Raw genomic sequence first — 22,703 nt, 5'->3', positions numbered from 1 at the left:
AATAGGTAGAGACATGAAATGCACAATAACACTAAATTGATAGTTGATATGTAGCTATATGTAAGTAATTTAATCTATTTTGCACAATTACTATGTCAATTGCACTTCTTCCCAATTTCGAGCAAGACTGCTGTCGGTCTTGTTTCAAAATTGTTATCTGATAAATAAAATCATGATTAAAAAAAAAAAAAAAAAGACAAGAGCCCTGAGACCCATAAGAATACACGTATAACAGGGCTCACTCCATAATGCACATAGTTCCGTTTGATAGAAATACGTCCAGTTATCTTTCGATACCTCTTTAAACAGTCCCCCACTCGGTTAACCAGTTCACTTAAGATATGGTTGAGATTGCCGGAGAGTATGAACTTTTTTTACCATAAGGGTACCCTAAGTGAATCAGTCTGACGTCAGGCTATGTGTCATAGGCTACCCTGATTGATCAGTCAGACTGATGTCAGCCTGAATCAGTCAGACTCATGGCAGTTTATGAAACATAGCCTGTCGTCAGGCTGACCCACTTTTAATAGGGGCACTGAGCAAATAAGAAGCATGTCTAAGTTTCCGCGGACATTTAAAATTAAGAAAATTGATACATATCAAGGTTATAGATCTTAGGGCAGCCTGAAAGACTGAGGCGGGGGTGATTGGAGAGAACTCAGCATAAAAAGACGAAATACGAGGCATCGTTGCAAATTTTGTGAAACTTTTCCTTCAGTTTGACTCTGAGTCAGTAATGGTTTCCGGTTCGAGTTTCGGCGACGAATTCACATTAAACTGAAAAGTGGGTCTGCTGAAATCGAGTCACTCGATTGGATCCCTGAAAATTTGAAAACCGAATTTCTTTGTTTTTTGTTTTTTTTTTTTTAAAAAAAAAATTATTTACCTATATGTATGAAATAAGAAATAGAAAAATATGCGCGGAATTTTCATTTGAAAGATGGATGCGCACCATCTCTTTCAACCCCCTGTGTGTGTGCTGACGGCTGTGGCTGTTGCAAGTAAAGTTTTTGAAAAGCCAAATAAATCAGCTAAAAATAAGAAAATGAATTGAAGACAGAAACGTTTGGAAGTGAAGACGGTGATGACGTCACTTTGAATCGACCTGCGATGAGGCTCCGATTTTACTTATCTCCTCGACTTCCGTCATTACTTCTTTGAAAGTCCTACTCATCTGCCAGCTGCAGTCACTGCAACACAAAGGCTCCAACATGAGCTAGTGGCGACCTTGGCCTTGGCGTCCCTGGTTCTTTACCCCATCACTTTTTGTTTCTACACAAAAAATTACGAGGATTCCTTCATCATAATTAAAACCGATAGAGCGCTAACAATCAGGGGCGTAAGTAAAACTGATGGGTGAAAGTTGGAAACCCCAAACACATGTTCACTGGGCTCTCCTCGCCTTCTCAAGGTTATCCCACCGATATAATCCTTTCTCAGCTGCTCGAACCCCTGGCACCGATCGCTTTGGGTGGGAACAGCCTTGCTCAATTCATTACAGAGTATAGAGACGATCGATTATCGACGTCATTCTTCTTAAATGATCGTTGTTTGATTCAATACGGAGTTCACGGGATCACCGCGATGGAGCCCTTTGACATGTGTAGGGCTCCATCTAGCGAGCAGATTTACAAGAGCAGCTGACCAATGAGCTCTCTGCCGTGCTGAGGAAAAACGCCGTATGAACCTTCAGGCGTTGCCAAATTTTCTTTGATAAAACACATATCACCTGGTAAACTTATGAATATTTCCCTCCCAATTTTTCAGATATTTTTTTTTTTTTTTTGCAATTTAGCCTAAAGGTTCTGAAAATTTAAAGGAAAAATACTTATAACTTTCCTCGAAAATGAACATTTTATAGAAGGAAATTTGGCAACTCTCGAATGTTCATACGGCGTTCTTCCTTAGTACGTCAGCACTGCTGTCGTGCGAAGAGAGAGCGTCGTATGAGCCTTTTGACGTTACTTTAACTTTTCTACCCTTGCGTTTGAGTCTCCTCGGACCGCATGGATCTTTGCCGGCTCCGAGACTTGCCGTTCTCCAGTGTTTGATATGGTTAACTTTTCTATCCTTGCGTTTGAGTCTCTTCGGACCCTAATATACCTCCGTTAATATTTGAAGTAGAACTGTGGCGTTTGAGCAAACCTTACTAGTTCTTGTGGAATTCATTGGAGAGTTGTTACAGAGCCGCCGTACGGCGCAAAAACGACTCTTGCAACTAACGACTGCGGGATGATCATTGAAATTGATAGACAGAGCGATAGCCAAAGAAGTCATAGGGAGTATGAAGTGATCCTATTGATTGAAGTGGGTGGTTCCAATAGACTAGGGAGGAATATGATAGACTAATTACGCAGGGTCTCTCGTAGGTTGCCGTTATTTGGTCTATTACTTACCTCCTTTGACCATTGCAACCACCCGCTTCCAGCAATAAGATCTCTTCATATCCACTTCCAGGGTGTTTTCCCGAACATCCCGATTCTATCAGGATTTGAGGTCAATCAGGATTTGAGGAAAAATCCGTCGTAAAATCAGGATTGGAGAAAAGTCGGCCGTCCGATCGGAATTTATTATCGATCTATTTTTGTGAAGTTACATTCGCCTCCGCAAAAAACGGGATTTGATCAGTATTTGGAAAAATTATGAAATCAGGATTTAGCAGTCAAAAATCAGGATTTGAAAGAAATGAAAAAAACTGGACACCCTGACTTTGTTTTCTTTGTCTATAGCTCTATCTAGCAATTTCAAACATCGACCCGCTGGAGGACCAAACTCATCTGTAGTAGATGGAGAGAAGGGCAGGTGGTCCTCGAGTCGAAAGTGAAGCTACAAACAATCTCGTTAGGAGCGCTCCATACGTCTGATAGCACCCTCGCACAGAGAATGAAATCTGATCAAGGTCTTGGACCTCGATAAAAAAGGAACTCGGAATCGTCTTCTGGACGACCCCAGGGCGCCCCAAGGCTAAACGCCGGAATGAATGATCGAGCCGAGATTACACCGAGGCCAAAGCGCCAGATTTTTGATGCTGCCATCGCGCAACGAGCCTCCTCCTGCCTTACAGATGTTCACTCTCGCTCTCGTTCGTCAAGTGTGGGAAACCTGGTGTGCTTAGTAAATAAAAAACAACACCGACAGGTAGAGCAGATCAACTTTAGAAAGGTTAGGTCGATCATGAGAAAGGGTCCGATCTACGGTTAACGAACTTCCGCACCAGATTTTTGTGTTCGGACGCTCCCGAATCTTGTCCCGGGTTCCCGTTCCCCCACCATAAGCGCTGTTGTCAAATCTAATGCATCTAATTGAAGAGTCACAACCCTTTCACACTAGAGCCCCTTTATACTGAGAGTCAAGACAATGTGAATCCATTTCTGATTGGTTTCCGTATTTTAGGCCTTCACAGTGTCACAAACGGGAATAAAGATTACATTTTCACCGATTGCAAAGATTATAATCTGGAATGGACCAGGGAATTACGGGTTCGGCAAGGAACAAACGGAATGAGAGAAGGGACGGAGAAAGAAATTTGAGAATGGGTCGATCAAAGATTACGAAAAACGTTCAATTTGTGTAATCTTTATTCCCGTTTGTGACTCCATAAGGGGGTGTTGTCTTGACTCTCAGTATAAAGGGATTCTATTTCACACTATGGCCGTGTCTCCAAGGGCCGTTCCGCCGCGGATTGGTCGAAAGGAAAAATCCCAATTACGAGGAAGGGAAAATCAATATTTTCCCCAGAGCCAAGTATGGTGCTTGAACCCCTAAGACCAACTAAGAGAGAAAGGAGAAGTGAAAGCAAATTGTACGAAATTTTGTCGTTTACTCTATTTTTCGTGTTTGTTTGGTTAGATTAATTTATCTAGTTGTTAATTGTGTACGGTTATAATCTTGATACTGGTAAAATACTCGATTTAGGTACTTATTTAACTTCAAGCGCTAACTTGTAGCGGGAACGTTACCAGACGATGTGTCTAAGTATTTCACGAAATGCATGGTCTCATGTGTAGCACTAAAAGAGGTCATGTTTGTTTTTGTTTCTTGGATCCAATTGGACAAAATAAAGCTTCACTCAAAAAGCGCCTATGGCTCCATTACACGAGGATAACTTGGCGTTTGGACTTCGCTAATCCACAGAATATTACCATGAAAAGCACTCAGATTAAATTATGCAATGGGGAACCACTATTTCTACCGCACATTATAGAAACAATTTGAGTGCCATGAGTCTCCCTACGCAGATTACAGTGGCGTGGCGTGCTTTGCGATAAATCGATTGATTTACCATTTAAACCTATCGAAAAAGATCGATAAACGGGGGGTTGCAACAAGCACCTCAAAAATCGATTCTTCGCCGCAGCGTCAAGTGAGAGAAATATCGATAATCGATCATTCACGCCTCGCCATGGGCAGATCATGCTTTAAAGGACGAGCCAGAAATAAGAGTTACTTACAATGATTGTGTAAATGGAGAACCCGTCATACACGACACGAAGTTGAATATTTTAATTGTGAATTTCTCGTCCGAATTGGCAACATAGCCGTGGGCGGAGGGTTTGGTAGCGGAGCACCTAACAATGCTTTCGGGAAAGGGTTCCACTCGGGATATACGAGGAGGAGGAGGAATTTCGCAAAACAACCCTATTGCCTGCCGCGCAGATGGTGGAATCACCGAGCGGTAAAGGCCTTTCACTTGACGGTGGGAAAGTTACGGGAAAGGGCTCGCGGGAAGAGCCAAGCCGGCAAAAGCCCCGGTCTCGGGGAAGCGCGGATTTTACCCATCGGCTCCGGCAACCCCAGACCTCTTTCTTCCCTTTCTTCTCGCCGGAGCCAGAGAAGGGTGAAGGAGAGGCGCAAATATTTTGTAGCACTCGTGGGAGTTACCTGCTAATTGGCCCACCCGAATCTCCCCCAGTGGGACGTGTTTATTTATCCCACGGCGAAGTTATAGAGTTGCCGCGGCAGTGGATTAATATCCCAGCGACGACAACGGTGACCATCATCCGACCTTTTCCTTCTGCGGCCCCTGCTAAGGCTACGCTCGCGTTTTGCCGATTCCCAGCGACGCCATTCCCACGACCCACGCATTCCCCGATGATGCCGACTCCTCGGCTATCGAGCAGTGGCGAGCAGTGGCGTGGCGTGAATTGCGATACATCGATTGTTAAGCCATTTAAACCTATGGAAAAGGATCGATAAACAGGATGTTCGCAGCGAACACCTTAATAATCGATTCTTTACTATAGGTTTAAATGGCGTAACAATCGATAAATCGCAAAGCACGCCACGCCACTGGGCGAGGCCTGATGATTTCCGAGTTTCTTGTTACAAGCCCGTTATCCCGATAAATATTGAAAATTTGCGTTATGAAAATCAAAATTCCAGTCTAAATAAAATGACTGAGGAATGTTCGTGCCGAAAATCATGTTTCAAAATCTTAGGACGAAGTTAAAAATGCTGTTTCCGATTGACCATCGGCATCGAAACATTAAAATCGGTTGCAAAATGGAAATTGAACGGAACGGTATTGTCGACTTAGTTTAAGATCTTCGAAGATGATTTTCGGCACGAGCGATTCTTATTGATCGATCTACAGGCTGGAGATTCAATTATCTCAAAAAAATCCACCAAAATGGTTAAACTTTGAAATCAAAGGCGAGCGTGAACGATCGATTATCGATATTTCCCCGTTTTAAGCTATGGTGAAGAATCTATTATCAAAATGTTCGCGGCGAACACCCTGTTGATCGATCCTTTACCACAGGTTTAAATGGAGGATCAATCGATACATCGCAAAGTACGCCACGTCACTGTTTGAAATACATCGATCGTACCCTGAATGCATGGCAGAAAACCTGCTGATTCACAATAACCATACAGCACCAGACACTCTCAGACTGAGTCACTCTGAGTCAAGAGTGACAAGTCTCTGAGCTGCCAATTATCCATGCGGTTTTAAGAGACTCAAACGCGAGGGTAGAAAAGTTAACCATTTAAATTCACCACTTCGGGGAAGTAGGCGGCTTCGAAAGACTCGCAATCAGACGGAAATTAAAAAAGTTTGCCATGTGAGATGATACATCGCTTCAGGGTCTCTTACAGCCACGAGAGACTCAAACGCAAAGTTAAAAAAGTTAACCATGTTCACAAAAGTTAAGAATTCGCCCCCGAGTTCATGTTGATCTATACGTGCCACGTTTCACATATCTGATAGTACAAGGATGCTTTTTTCTTGCGTGCTATGTTGTATGATGGTACTCGCTGAATTTTATATTTATATTTTGGGAGATCTTATTTTGACTTAAAACGACGTTACTTGTCGACAAAATTTGGTTTTTTTTTTTAGTTAAATCCGTGCGGAGTCAACTTGAAATCAGTTGAATTAGTTGAAGAAACGTTGTTTTACTATGCTTTTTTTAAACTTAAACTTTACGATAAGACAACAACTTTTCTTTAACTTAAAAAACAGACTTCGAGTTAAATCCATGCGGATATAACTCAAAAACCCCACATTTCGTCGACACGACATGGCGCTTCAAGTCAAAACGATATTTCAAGAATTTTTCTCAACGCTTGTAAAATTAAATGCGAAATATTTTAATTTTTACTGTGCAGTTGGTATAAAACAACTAGAATCTCACATTACACAATGACACGTATCAATCAGTCGAATATCTATGCTTGAAAGCCCGCCTTTGAATATGCCATCATTACAGCGCATGCAAATGAATGTACTTACTTATTCAATGCCCTTATGGAGGTATATGAATAGGTATTTACATTTTCTCCATGCACTTATTCGACATTTTTTCGATGTATTGCTTCAAATTTTCATTTTTCCACACAGAAAAATCGGATCTGATATTGATCTCGAATCGGATCGGTGTAAGAGGTGTAAAATCAAATTATGAATCTAACGATAGCAAACGTATACGCGGTGCGGTTAAAAGCTCCCTTCTCATTGACGGATCCAACAAACTAGCAACATTTTCTTTTCTCCATTTAAACCTATGGAAATTTATCGATTCATTGAGGGGTTAGGTGCTCTGACAAGAATCGATTATTTAGCATAGGTTTAAATGGAGGAAATCCGGTGTTGCCAAATTGCTGGATCCACCTCTGTCTTTTGTTCTCGGAATAGTATTCATTGAAATTACTACTGCCATGCTTCTGACTTCAGTTACTTGCGGTCTACATGCATATCCCATCAAACGCAGATCTTCGCAGCAAGCCCTGCGCACGTTGAGAGTGCGTCCTATGGGAAAACGCCGTATAATATTTGAGCACTGGAAAAAAAACACAATGGATCTAGAGTCCAGACTCTTGAAAACATTGACAGGAAAAAATACTTTTGATTCAATCGGATTTTTGCTTGAATCAAAACGAAATCCGCTCAAATTAAGAGGCTCGATTCCTGATTTAAGCTAGATTCTGATTGAATCAAGAGTACTTTTTCTTGTCGATGCTTTTAAGAGTCTGGACTCTAGATCCAATGTGTTTTTTCTTCCAGTGAGACTTGCCAAATTTCCTCAAATTAATCATGTATTTGTGACGAAACTTTAGCGTAGTTTTCCTTGAAATTTTCAGACTATTTAGATCAAATCGCGAACAAAATTTTCCGAAAATTTGGGGGGGGGAAATTCAAAATTTTTTCAATATATTTGACTCTTATTGAAGGAAGTATGGCAACGTCTGAAGGTTCATGCAGCGGTTGCCCTTAGCACGGTATAGAAGACATTGGAAGAAGCGATTCCGCTGAAGAAGACATAGCGAGAGAAGCGGTAAAAGTTTGACAAAGAAGGAATCAGGCTCACCAAGAAGAGACAAAGCGGCCCAAATTTCGACACAGTTCGTAAATCATAGCTCAAGTTTATTTTCGTGTCGACGCCGACGTAAAATCAAAGGCTTCAGCGGGTCGAGCCTGGAGCGGTTGCGGCATTCCTAACGCATAGTCTCAGGGCTGAGCAAGGGTTTATTATCATGAAAGGTCTTCGACAGTTTCACGCTATAATGCAAGCAAAGGTTGTTTGGACAGAGGCAGTCGGATATGAATATCTGCATGGATCCTCGACTCTATAAGGATCCGCGATCGTGGGGCTCACGATAAAACGTACATAATTTCATTCTTTCTTGCGCTGTCCATTAGGCAACGGTCGACGGTTTGACGGTCCGAGAGCAGAGGGATTGAATAAATCACAGGTCCAGAATACAATGGAGTGGGTGGTGAGGGCAAGAAGAAATGGCGGGAACGAGAAAAAGGATGTCTTTTTCGTGGTGAGGAAGGGGGGCGGGGGTTTGGGGATCCATTCGTCTTTCCCCGGTTTGCTCTGAAAAAGGATCAGGGTGACCCAGAAGAAAAAGAGGCACTCCAATCGAGTTCTGCAAAGAACGGGGGTTTGTGAATCGGTATTTGTATACCTCCAGCCGAACCAACGCGAATTTCGGGAGGAACTCGATGATACCTCTAGGGCTGTCTGAATTAACTTCTAAGTCATAATGAGAAGCCGAGCTGCTTTTGCGCTCCGATAAATTGACCTATCATTGATCGGACGTGCAAAAACCGCCAATGTCCATTTTTCCAGTCTTCAGTTTTTTTGAGTTGATAATAATTTTAAAGAGATGATACAACCATAAAAGTGATGAAAGGACTCATTTTGGGATTATGGTAACCCGGAGACGAGTATTGACGCCACTTTCGTACGGTTGCATCCAAATCTTCAAAAGTATTATCGATTCAAAAAAACTGAAGACTGGGAAAATGGACATTGGCGGTTTTCGCATATCCCGATTCAATTAATGAACGCTGACAGAGGATTTGCAAGGGTAAAAATTTAGGAGTATTCGATAATTTATTAAAGGAAACTACGAATGGAGAATTTGCAAGAAAAAATTTCATTGCTGCATCTGAAAGTGCTCAATTGGACCGCGTTGAGCAGGAAGGAAACTAAGCCACGTCAGCTATTGCCATAATTGGGCTATTTGATTTTTTACATAAAAACGGTTGTGCGGATTTTTATGCAAATTTCGGTGAATTTTGTGCATAGTACCTGGCAAATTCCTTAAAATTTTCAAAAAAATCCCCATCAAACGTTCTCTGAGAAAGGAAGTGTTGTGCAGGTTGCCGTGTGGACACCGTGCGGGGTGCGCATGGATGGCATCTCCGGCCGGCGCACAGAAGTGAAACAAGTCAACGAGAAAAGTCGGACACAATAAAGAAGCTTCAAATGCCAATCTGCGTTTAAAAAAACGTAAAATTTCAAAATCCATTAGTTTTTCGCGTCAAATGTCTTCTCAGAACCACCCCTAAAAATGTACAATGTGATGAAACGGACATCAAAATTCTGAATAATGGTAAGAAAACTCATGGCCGGCCTCTCCCGAAGACTTGTACCACTGTGCGTTGTCCGCGACGAGGAGAGGACGAGGGGCGGGGGGCCGTGTACGTCCGAGTCTGAGCGAGGCAGCGGCAGCGCGCTGTGTACTGTGTACGGCACAAACAGTTATGACACAGCAAGAGAACGGTGCAGCCAATGGGTGAGGTCACCTTGAGCTCCGCGCAACATGGCTGCCGTAAATTCCTTGAGATAATACCTGGCCGTCCCCCCCATCGTCCCCCACCGCGGCCCCCCGACGACCCCCACCAGCGATTCATTGCGAGCCAGGATCGCGGCGCGGCGCTGAGTGCCGAGTCGCGTTGCGTTCCGCCTGGCTCCACTCTAATGGCCCGACCGCTTCCACACAGAAATCACGACAGGTCGTCCCCGGCTAGGCTCAGACAATGCTAGCACTATTCACTGTTGCGAAAAGAAAAAGGAGGGGGCAAAAAAGAGAATAACGAGAAGCTCGGAAAATACAAAAGGTAAAACTCTTCGGGAAAACTGGTAAAATGTACGAGTGATACAACCCCGTTTGGTTTTTTGAGTTTCTTCTTACGTATAAACGCACGAGTGATGAAACCCCGTTTGTTTTTCGGCGTTTCAACACTATTCACTGTTGCGAAAAGAAAAAGGAGGGGGCAAAAAAGGAGAATAACGAGAAACTCGGAAAAGACAAGAGGTAAAACTCATCGGGAAAACTAGTAAAATGCACGAGTGATAAACCCCGTTGGGTTTTCTTGAGTTTCTTTTTACCTATAAACGCACGAGTGAAGAAACCCCGTTTGTTTTTCGGGGTTTCCTTTAACTATTGAACCTAATCTTGCACTTCTGCTAATTTTTACCGCGTATATTTTGGTAGATTTTAATAAAAATGAAAAGATTTATCTTAACCTGCTTGTTTGTGGTGTCCGTTCGTGAACATTTTGGACTACCAAGTCCATCTTTAGCACCCAAAATTTCACAGAATTACGAACGAACATTTTGAACAATTCCTGTTCAATTTTTTGAAGAAATGTCTTCGTAATTGAATCTATATCATCTGAAAATTTCAAGGGAAAATATTCATAACTCTCTTTAAAAATAAAAATTTTACTGGAGGAAATTTGGTAACTCTCAGCTAATACAACTTTTTTCCTTGGAAGTGCTAGTACAGATTTTCCGGAGAGTTGGGGTCCGGTCTCAACCTCACACAGTGCATCGAGTCAATCAAAGAGGTCGGACATAAAATTTTTGACTAAACTTGCAAAATTTGATGTTTATTTCGTCATACCTATTTTCAGTTTTAAGAGTTACGCCCAGCAGAAAATTTCATGAGAAAACCAATGGAACCACTTTTAAAATCTCAAAGTTTCGAATAAACGGAGCTGTAAGTATTTAAAGTATCCAAATTTTGTCCGGCCTCTCCTATTGACTTGATCCACTGTGCGTCGCGGAAACTAACACGGGAGGGCCCGTTTGGCCGCCGAGTTCAGCTGCGCACCCATGGGAAATTCTCGGGAGCGAACACATCGGTGGTGTTGCCGGGATAGCAAGGGTAGGCCGTGGAAACGGTGAAACGATACACTTTCGTGTGGTTTACGGGGCGCGAGCATGATTTCCAGAAAGACTGAAACCGGGAATTCCCGGTCGCGGCGGAGGAGAACTGCGAGCGTATTGACCCCTGTCTGCTGACAGACACTCTTGAGCTTAGGTCTCTTCATCCGTTGACAAACAAACTCGACCTAGCAAGGGCAGAAAAGTTCGCCGTAACAGACTTTCTCAAGAATGGAAAGTCTCTGAGGTATACTCTACTCTAAGGCAGCGAGGATCTATGCGGTCCGAATAGACTCAAACGCAAGGGTAGGAAAGTTTCCGCCTTTGCGCAATGGATTCTGGGTACGATCCATGTACTAACTTTCAGGGTGATAATTTAGGAACCTAAATTCCAGTCTTTTGCTAATTATGACGGCATTGAAGAATACCTATTTGGAACGAAAATCATTTTCCACAGAAAACAGATTCAAAAGTACTGTTTCCAAGTAACTGGAGATATCGATACATTGAAAGTTGCAAAGCTGCAATTGAAAGTTGCAGAATGCTTTGCTGTGAAAGAAAATATCGCAAAAACAATTAAGGAAGTTTCTGACTCACTGGAAGAAAAGTCTCTTGGACCTATGGTCCAGGCTCTAGAAAGATTTGTCAAGAGAAAATGCTTTTGATTCAATCGAATTTTTGCTTGAATCAAAAGAAAATTCGCCTAAATCAAGGGGCTTGGCTCTCGATTCAAGCAAAAATCCGATCAAATCAAGAGTACATTTTCTTGTCAAATTTTTTAAGTGTCTGGCCTCTGGATCCGAGAGACTTTTTTTTCTTTCATTCAATGAGAACGGAGTTCTTTTTCCGAGGGCGGTCCTTCACCGCTGTGTACAGGCAATTAAACCGCAATTTGTCTCAGAGACTGGGCAGAATTTGAGGATGGCGTTGAAAACGGGGCCCGGGCGAGCGCCAATCGTGATTGGTCGTGGTCGGACGCCAACTCGAGACTATTCGCGCGGGGGAAAGCAGTGGGAGGGGGGAGGGGGGATGGACAGCGATAGCGAGATACATGGCCAAGAGCTGGCTGATTTAGAGGGGGGGGGGGGGGTGGAGACCGAGACCTAGGATGGAAGGCCCTTGAGCAGCATTTGAACTTGACTCAGATGGCCGCAGCCATGGCTGTAGACCTCGCGAAGTTGCCGCATTGTCCGCTAAACTTTCGCACTTCACATTTCCATACGTGGCACTGGAAAAAAAACACATTGTATCTAGAGTCCAGACTCTTGAAAACATTGACAAGAAATAATACTCTTGATTCAATCAGATTTTTGCTTAAATCAAGAACCAAGCCTCTTAATTTATTGAGCGGATTTCCTTTTGATTTAAGCTTAAATCTGATTGAATCAAGAGTATATTTTCTTGTCGATGTTTTTAAAAGTCTGGACTCTAGATCCAATGTGTTTTTTTCCAATGGGCCGTCCACGGAAAATGCCCTCACCTAGCAGGCTGATAATTGAATTTGATAGACAGAGCGATAGACAAGAAAGAACGATCCAATTGGTAGAAGCGAGTGGTTTCTATGGACGCACTGAAAAAAACACTCCAGCCGTGGAAGCCGTACTTACGGGCTATATAGAGATACCGTCCGTGTTCCGGACTCAGAGGTCGAAAGTTCCGAGCGCAGCACCCGGAGCAGTCGAAGTGCTCCGGGTGCTACGCCCGGAACTTTCGGCCTCTGAGCCCGGAACACGGACGGTATCTCTATATAGCCCGTAAGTACGGCTTCCACGGCCGGAGTGTTTTTTTCAGTGCGATGGAGGTTAGTCAAGAGTAGCGGGAGCCACCCGCGGTCGAGGAAAATGACGTCCTACAAGTCCCGATAGCAAAAAGGTGGTCGACACTCTTAGACACACATAACTCCCTTAGTCTGATAATTGATACGATTTAGAATGGAATTCGGAGAAAATTGAGGCACGGATTCCAACGATCGTAGTGGCCCTGGACGCAGCTAAGTTAGGCGGATGGCGTTTGAGGGTTTCGTTAAGATCCATTGAGTTATCAAAAATGATAGACTAACGGCTACCCGCGAGAGACTCTCTACTCAATATACATATTTTCCCTCCTTTGTCCATCGCAAGCACTCACGTCCAACGATAGGATAGCTCCATTCGCACCCTATGTCTTCTTTATCTATCGCTTTATACAACAGTTTCACTGATCAGTCCGCTAAGAAGGCAAAGTACGGGTCGAGAGATTTTTCTTTTCAAATTTGGACGAAAAATGTAAATTTGCGTTCTCGAACTATTGGTCAGCAGAGAGATAAATTAGGCAGATGGGCATATCTATCCGACATCGCCGATATTACGTATACGGAATAGAGCTATGACGTATCTGACCTTCACGGCCTCGACGTATTTTCGTCACGCTAAGCCCCAAGCAGGGGTATACATATGCACCATAACAAAATTCAGGCCTTCACTGAATGAAGAGAGTTTGGTAACAATTCCGTGATTTCGAGGAAAATCAAGATATAAGTAGTAACTGATTAATATATGAAACTCGAGAACAGTTTACCATTGCATTTTTAGCATTTCAAATGCAACGCATTAGTGAGAAAATACGTTTTACGTGTTGATCGATCCAAAGGTCCCGTTGACAGAACAACCAAAGGTCATTGGAGTCAACTCGAGCACTAAAGTAACTTACACACTTTTTCTGATGCGGATAAAATTAAAGTTTTCTATAAACAGGATTTTTCTTGAGAGAATTACGAGTTCAGAGAAGAAGAGGAGGGGAAAAATGCAAAGAAACTGCCACTATGCGAAAGAGAAACGTCTTATGAACCTTGAGATTTTGCCAATTTCAGCTTGATAAAGTACGAACTTTCTTAAAAATTCGTAAATTCTTTTCTTCCAAATTGGAAAATTTGATTCGCAATTTTATATGGAGTACCTGAAAATTTCAAGCAAAAATCTTCATAATTTTCATGAAAAATACGTACTTTTTCTCGAAAGAAATCTGGCAACATCCAAATGATCATGATGATTGCGGTGTTGTTCCTTAGCACGGCAGAATGGACCGCGAGACAAGGTACGAATTCGGTACGCATTATTATAGGTTCAGGCTTGGTATAAAACAAGAAATTAGTATTATAAGTTTTCAAAAAATTTCATATATTACTTATATTTGCGACGAGACAAAAATAGTTTACTTTACTATGCTGCTTTTAAGTCTGAAGGGACGGTCATTGAAATCAACAACATATCAAGATCGCATCTCACTTTCGATTTCGACAAGAATTTTGACATATTTGTGCATATTTGTACTGAAAGAAAAATAGTTTACTTTTGTACCTCTGCGTTTAAGTCTCCAGGAATGATAGTTGAAATTAATATCCATGCAAACGCTACAGATTGCATGTTATCTGAAGTTTGTTCGACGAAAGTGAGGTAACCCAACAACTCGAGACTTGATCGAAGAAATATGAAAAAAAAAAACAGGGGGTGCCCTCCCGGCCGCTGAAGAGACCAACCCCTACGGACACCACACCTCGTAACAATGACAATTGCAAGGTTGCCACAGAATCTAGAGAAGGAATTTCCCTGGCACATTTTGGTGGAATTCCCTGACAATTTCAGATACGCAGGATGGTTAACAAGACATTATTGGAAATAGTATTTACTTATAAAATGTGCTGTTCGAAACGTCGAACTCATTCGGGACATCAAACACAGGTGACCCGACGATTTTTTCCTGAAATTTTCGTCATTTCCCATGACATTTCCAGCAGTGGCGAGACGTGAATGTTGATTATCGATATTTCTCCATTTGAAGCTATAGTAAAGAATCGGTTATTGAGGCTTTTGTCACAATTACCCTTTTTTATCCTTTCCCATAGGTTTAAATAGCATCAGATCAATCGATATATCGCAAAGAACGCCACGCCATACTGATTTCTCCACTGGAAAAAAAAAAAACACTTTGGATCTAGAGTCCAGACTCTTATAAACATCGACAAGAAAAAATACTCTAGTTTCAATAGGATTTTTGCTTGAATCAAGAACCAAGCCTCTTAATTTGAGCGGATTTCCTTTTGATTTAAGCAAAAATCTGATTGAATCATGAGTATTTTTTCTTGTCAATGTTTTCAAGAGTCTGGACTCTGGATCCAACACTGGGGGGGGGGGGGGGGGGGGGGCGGCGGCACATTGGATCTATAGAGTCCAGACTCTTGAAAACATTGACAAGTGAAAATACTCTTGATTCAATCGGATTTTTGCTTGAATCAAAACGAAATCCGCTTAAATTGAGAGGCTTGGTTCTTGATTTAAGCTAAATTCTGATTGAATTAAGAGTACTTTTACTTATCGATGTTTTTAAGAGTCTGGACTCTAAATCCAATATCTTTTTTTCTAGTGAATGTGTTTTTTTTTATCAGTGATAGGTTTTCCCTGATTTTTCAAAACTCTCCGAAATTTCCCAGTATTCTCTGCCTGTCGCAACCCCGCTCAGTCGTTATCACACGGCGTTTTTCTTGGCGACGAGAGAATTATCACGACACCGCTGCCGAGTATGGCGACGACGTCTCCGAAGCCGACCAGACCTGGCAAGGCACGACGGCATAGAGACGGCGGCAGTGGCGTCAAGGTGGCTTGGGGTTAGCGTGGCGCGCGGTTAGGCGGCGAGGCCGAGGAGTTCTGTCGGACACCAAGTGCACGGCCATCGCATCGCTCCAGGTTGGAATTAAAAGTCAAAGTCAATGCTGTAACGCGGCGCGACCCCCCCCCCCCCCCCCCCCCTCGGGGGCCGCCGCGGTCCGGAACCGGCTCCGAGGCGAGCGCAGTTAAACCGGAGGTAAACCGAGAATGGAGTCTCGGGCATCGGAATTAGTGTTACATCAGAGAGACCGGAGACCGGAGCGCATGACGAAACAGTTGGACCGGAACGAGGATGGAACCGGTTCCCGGGCCGCGTTGCCGTTCACGTTCGCGTCCACGTCCGCGCCACCGGGATAAACCCCTCCTCGAGCAACGTCGCCGCTCCGAACCGAACCGATCGTCTTCTGGCTATAATAACCAACTGGTTTTGCCCACCACCACCCACCCCTCGCCCGGATCCATGATAACACACACCGACTCGTCCGATGCGATGGTCGCTCCACGTCCACTCGGCCGTGCTTTGGAAGAACGCCGTATGAGCCTTCAAACGTTGCCAAGTTTCCTCCGATAAAAACCGGATCTACTGGGAAAATTGCGGATATTACTTTCCAAAATTTTCAGACGATTTTGTACGCGATTTAATCGAAAATATCTGAAAATTTCAAGGAAAAATATGCATGAATGTTTTCAAAATTACATGTTTTATCGAGGGAAAGGCAACTTTCGAATGTTCATACAGCGTTCTTCCTTAGCACGCCAGTATGCAGCTTCAGACGTTGCCAATCATCCTCCGATAAAACCAAAATTTTTCGTGGAATGGAAAATTCATTAGTTCACCAGGAAATTCGTGTTTTATCAAAGAAAATTTGGCAATATCAAGAGGTTCATACGGCGTTTTTCCTCAGCACGGCAGTACTCCCGTGCTAAGGAGGAACGCCGTAAGAAGATTCGATAGTTGCCAAATTTTCTTTAATAAAATGTTTATTTTTGAGGAAAGTTATGGATATTTTTCCTTGAAATTTCCAGAAACTTTAGATGGAATTGCGAACAAAAATGTCTAAAAAATTGGAGGGAAAATAATCATAAGTTTACTGGGAAATTCGTGTTTTATTAAAGGAAATTTGGCAGCGCCTGATGGCTCATACGGCGTTTTTCCTTAGCACGGCAGAGTAGGGATCGGGCTGAGTTTTCCTGAGCACGGCAACACTGTTGTTAAGATAATAATACCGCGGTCTTGGCTGCCACTTGGGGAGTGGATAGGGCCAAGAAAACCCAATCACGACTCTCTAATTATCCACCGAGTCTTGGGGTCGGATCCCGGGTCCCCCTCAGGGGAGCCTCAATTAGCCGCCACCGTGCCACGGAGGCCCCCACCGACCAGATATCTATATGTACAGGGTGTCCCACGCTTCAACGGACAGGTCCCAGACTGCAGGCGGTGGCGATTAAGCAAGTTGACAATACTCTTTTCCTCCGTTTTAAAATTTAAACATTTTTTTAAAAAATAATCAAAAAGTCACACTGGAAAAAAAACATATTGGATCTAGAGTCCAAACTCTTAAAAACATCGACAAGTAAAAATACTCTTGATTCAATCAGATTTAAGCTTAAATCAAGAACCAAGCTTCTCAATTTGAGTGGATTTCCTTTTGATTTAAGCTTAATTCTGATTGAATCTTCAAGAGTCCTTTTTCTTGACAATGTTTTCAAGAGTCTGGACTCTAGATCCAATGTGTTTTTTTTTTCCAGTGCACGGGTGTGTTCGCGAAGTCACCAAAAGCTAGTTTTCATCTTGACCTTTACAAATGAATACTGAATCAACTTGGGAGGAGCAACGCGAAATGTTGAAAATTGTACATAAAAAATAACAAAAAATACAAAGGAAAAAAATTCACTGTTTTTGACACAACTCATTGTTTCCCTAATAACTGCTAAAGCATAAATAATTATGAGATTTTAATGATTATTCCAGAAATACTATTAGTTGCAGAAGAATGTTCACATTATTACTTCATGAAAAAGTGAGACTGAAATGTCATATCTACTTTACTTCTCTGAAAAACTTTTCACTGATGGTGGTAAAATTCCAATTTTTATCGAACATGCATTAATATTTAATGAAACTCACGTGGTCCTTGCCCACTGGAAAAGAAAGTAAACTCACCTGAAAAATAAAACAAAAAAAGAGATTAAACATGATGAAAAAATGAAAAAGGCCGCCATTCCGCTGACGGAAAAACGCCGAGACATTAAACGAACATACATATACATACATATTACATATGCAGCTGAAATATGTATATCAGAAATAGGGGCGCGAACGATATCACTAATAATGGACAATACATTCTGTGTAAGTTTATAGCGATTTTCAGATAGAAGGACCTGTCCTCATTAATTTTAATTAGCACGCAAAAAAATCGCCACGCCGTGCATATTAAAAAATAAAAGTTATAACTTTTAAGCTTATATTAATAGCAACAATAATATCACCAATAATATAAATCAGACCTTGATTTTATGGTAAACACTTAGTAACTGATACTTCTTATTTCGGTTTGCACCGTTTGGCAAATAAAGGAGACTTTAAAAAAATTTCCTAATATTTTTGTCTTTTTCCCTGACATTTCCCGGTATTCCCCGACTGTGGCAACCCAGATCAAAGCCATCTAGTTGCGAGACGATGCCGATTCTCTTTCGATAGACAAACTCTCCCGACTTCTCTTGCTTTCTTCCGCAACCCTGCTAAATAAAAGCAGAACCTTTAGTTTCCTGATCATTTTACTTGGCGCTGTCCTTTCATCCGCACAGCATACGACGTGATCTTGATCTTCATGGATGAGGCGTCTCTTGAGCGAGGAAAAGATTTATGACCTTAATTCAAAGCTCGCAACATGAGGTCAGCGCATGGAGCGAGGAGCCTAGACCCTTATTGGAATCACCTCGGTGAATGCCATTTCGTCGAGCGAGCAGAGGAAAAAACGGTAATGAATGGTGTTGACCGTGGTAACAGTAGCGGCTTGTATGAATAAGGCAAAAACGGATCACAAGTCAGAGACGCTGGTGGCGTTCGAGTAAAGTTTCTTCTTTTTCTTTTCGAGTAAAGCTCACCGGTGGTTCCCGACAACGCAAGCGGTGCGTCCAACGGCCCAGCGCTGAAGGCAAACCACGTTCCACCGCAATACGAATTAGTCACACTGTAAATCCGTAATTCAATGCAGCACAGGCTACATGAATGACAACTGCTCACTTTAACATTCGTATACAAATTAAAGACAATAGTGGTGTTTACTGGACTGCCTAACAACGTATAATTCGCAACCGGTTCGTCTATATTGATCTACTGAGCGCATGGATTAATTCAACCAGGAGCTTGGTAATCAAATCAATCGATGATCTCAGTTCTGCCTTTAAAGAAAAACACCGTATGAGCCCCCAGGCGCTGCCTAATTTCCTTCGATGAAATACGGATTTTAAAGGGCATTTTTAGATACTTTTCTTCCAATTTTTCAGAGAAGATTATTCGAAATTTGTTCTAAAGTATGAGTGGAGATTTCAAGAAACAACACTCATAATTTCCCTCAAAAATTCACGTTTTATTAGGGGAAAATGGTCCACAAAAGACCCGTTCCTTCTAATTTCTAAATTGACTCTTGAAGCTATGTTTACGTGTTGAACCAGTCGATATCGATACAATCTCACCTGTTTGACGTATCGAATACGATCTATTAAGTCGCGGGAGGATGATGTAATTGGCTGAAGAACTCCTCTTGCACTCAGGGGGGGAAAACGTCCGAATACAACAACAGTTTGAAGAGACAAGGAGAGAACAAAGAAAGAACAAACCGAATTCAAGGTATAGGGCGTAGTCGTGTGGAGGACATCTTTCTGCGAATTTGCGGATCAAGGTCGTTGTCGCGGTGACACCGACTGAATTAGACTAATTTGATACAGCCCACCGACCAAGCAAAGACTCCTCTCCGCCTATTCTTCTTGCGCGCCTCGCTTTAAAATTCGCACTCGCGTAGGAACGAGTTTGGCGAAAATATGCGCGAAAAATTCACCGTTACAGTCAAAGTCCTTTGCGGAGACGCTAATGCGAAGCAGAAGAAACTACGACGGGGCTCTAATAAGCTCTGGATTTAACGTCGCAGAAATCCCACACTACACTGCCATGCTAAGGAGGAACACCGTATAAACCTTCAGGCGTTGCCAAATTTCCTTTCATAAGACGCGAATTTCCTGGTAAATTTATGAATATTTTCCAGCCAATTTTTCAGATAATTTAGTTCACGATTTTACTAAACAGGGTGTCTAGTTGTTTTTCATTTTGGGAAATCCTGATTTTTCCTGATATTTGACTGCCAAATCCTGATTCCATAATATTTCCAAATCCTGATCAAATCTTGATTTTTTGCGAAGAAAAATTAAAATTTCTGCAAAAGGGTACGAGAAAGCAGAACTCTTAAATTAAGTTCTAAAGATAAAAAACAAGTGTGAATCGATGAAAATGTACTTAAATACACGCTAAGGAACGAGATCGCACCGATCGGACGCCGACTTTTCTCGAATCCTGATTTTACAATTTTTCCTCAAATCCTAATGAAATCGGGATTAAATCCTGATAAAATCGGGGAAAATCCTGATGCTAGACACCCTAGAGATTCTGAAAATTTAAAGGAAAATATTCATAACTTTCCTCAAAAATGAACATTTGATCGAGGAAAATTCGGCAATCGGCAACTCTCGAAAGTTCATACGGCGTTTTTCCTTAGCACGGCAGTACAGGAAAAAATTCGTCTCCCCGCAAGGAAAGAGAGGCGGGGTGTAACCGTGAATATGCACGAGGCAGTCCAACGCCCATTTTCGACAGTGTCGGAAAAATTACACCCATCAATTCATGCTTAAATATTGGAGCACTTTTCAAACAACTCGGCCCGTGTATTTTAATCCTGCGCGAGTTTTACTGGTATGGTATGATCTTTGTTTTCGAGGACGTCTCCCATTTAGTATCGATTTAATCACTAGTCACAAAGGTTGCTTGTGAGGCTTTATACCATCGATTTCGAGACTGACCCGGATTCGAGGTAGAGATTGTTTACATGGACCGATTTGGACGGAAAGGAACCGAACACATGAGCACACTTACATTTGAAAAAGAGTCGGTTGGATCTGGAGTCCAGACTCTTAACATTGAAAAGGAAAACGAATCTTGATTCAATCGGGTTTTAGCTTGAATCGAGAGTCAAACCTCTTAATTTAAGCGGATTTCTTTTTGATTCGAGCAAAATTTTGACTGAATCGAGAGTATTTTCTGTGTCAATATTTTTTAAGAGTCAGAACTCTAGATCAAAGTGATTTTTTTTTTTCGAGTCTATCAAAACACCAATCCGAAATAAATGACAGGTTCTTGGTTTCCGAAACGAGCACGACGAGTTTTTATTTATATAGGATTTTGAGGATTTTAGGATGTTTTAATTGATTTTTATTGGTATGATTTGAATTCATAGGTTGGCTACTTTTTAGGGTCCAAGAGCTCCATGACCTAAACTGAAAATTACCGAATTGTCCGTATTCTTTCTATTTCCTATATAGGTGCTCTACTGAAAATGAAAGGTAAACATTTTGACAGGAAGCGAGGGAGTGATGCCGCGAGTTTGGGTACCCCCAGTGCAAAATCACCAGATACGGAGTGAATTACGGTGATAGACAAGGACAGGAGGGGGGTAAAGGGGAACGCTTAACACACTGCCGTGCTAAGGAAGAACGCCGTATGAACATTCGAGAGTTGCCAAATTTCCTTCGCTAAAATGTCATTTTTGAGAAAACTTTTGCAGATTTTTCTCTGAAATTTTCAGAGACCTATGGTGGAATCGCGCACAAAATTATCTAAAAACTTGGAAGAAAAATATTCATAAGTTTACCGGGAGATTCTTGTTTTATCAAAGGAAATTTGACAAGGCCTGAATGTCCATACGGCGTTTTTCATTAGTACGGCAGTATGGCATAGCTACCCGTATCTAGAGTACCTGTATAGCGAGAGTATGGACAGATCGCTTCATGGAGGGCTTAGGGCCCAAAAGTGCAGCCACCCTTCTAACCAACTTCTGACGCACTAAATTTCACTGCCAGTCGGTAGATTCTAATTCTTACGAAGATGGCTAGGAGAGTACATAAATGAGCGTTCTTCCACAAAAATGAGTAAATTTATGCAAAAACTAAGTCAAATACGTGCTTTATAAACGATGGTTCGTAAGAATTGTATTAATAAATCGTTCTGGATAATTGAAATTCATAGGTTGGCTGCATTTCTGGGCCCTAATTTTATTCGCGGAGGCATCGGTGAAGGCCTGATGGATTTTCGGAGTTTCACATCTGTCTATACTCTCGCTATACAGGTACTCTACCCGTATCTAGAAGCTCGTTCACACGCCGAAACACCACACAACACGACACACAAGCGTGGCCGGAGCCGGTAATTGTTGTGGGGGCCGGCGAATCCCGCGTCATTTACGTAACAACGCAACGTCACGTCACGCCGCGCCGAGCCCGCACGTCCATTTCCACCGAGCAAGAGACAAATTTCCGCTCTCATTATATCCACTCACGGCCTAACCTATCAAAAATTAAGTGTGACGGCCCGCCGACGCCCAGGAAACCAACCCCGAAATTTCACGAGCCGATTTACATGAGAACTGATTTATTCGGTGCTCTTCTCTTCGTAGATAGACTCTTTCAGAGCCCTTTTCTACCCAGATTAGCGCCGTGTGAGTTTCATTTCTGATCAGCTCCTGCAGGTATATGTCACAAACTGCAAACAGATGACATTTTTGGCGATTGCAAAGATTGGAATCACCCGGAACGGCATTTCGCATATGCTGTAGAAGAAAGGGATGCCACTCGGCCCGCAATTCATATTACTGCACTGGAAAAAACACACATTGGATCTAGAGTCCAGACTCTAGAAAACATTGAAATGAAAAAATACTCTTGATTCAATCGGATTTTTGCTTGATTCAAAACGAAATCCGCTTAAATTAAGAGGCTTGGTTCTTGATTTAGGCTAGATTCTGATTGAATCAAGAGTACTTTTTCTTGTCGATGTTTTTAAGAGTCTGGACTCTCGATCCAATGTGTTTTTTTTTTCCAGTGCGCT

The 22,703-nt window shown here is 42.3% G+C and overlaps 1 protein-coding gene across 3 annotated transcripts in view; it reads right to left on the bottom strand.

Annotated features, from left to right (window-relative positions):
• ovo (transcriptional regulator ovo) overlaps positions 1–22,703 on the bottom strand; it is a 55,273-nt gene that overhangs the window by 11,917 nt on the left and 20,653 nt on the right. The gene's annotated exons all lie outside the window — the stretch shown is intronic.

Source organism: Bemisia tabaci, chromosome 2 (genome assembly GCF_918797505.1).
Source record: "Bemisia tabaci chromosome 2, PGI_BMITA_v3".
NCBI lineage: Eukaryota > Metazoa > Arthropoda > Insecta > Hemiptera > Aleyrodidae > Bemisia > Bemisia tabaci.
The sequence above is the reverse complement of the archived record's forward strand: the minus strand, read 5'-3'. Positions and strand labels throughout refer to the sequence as shown.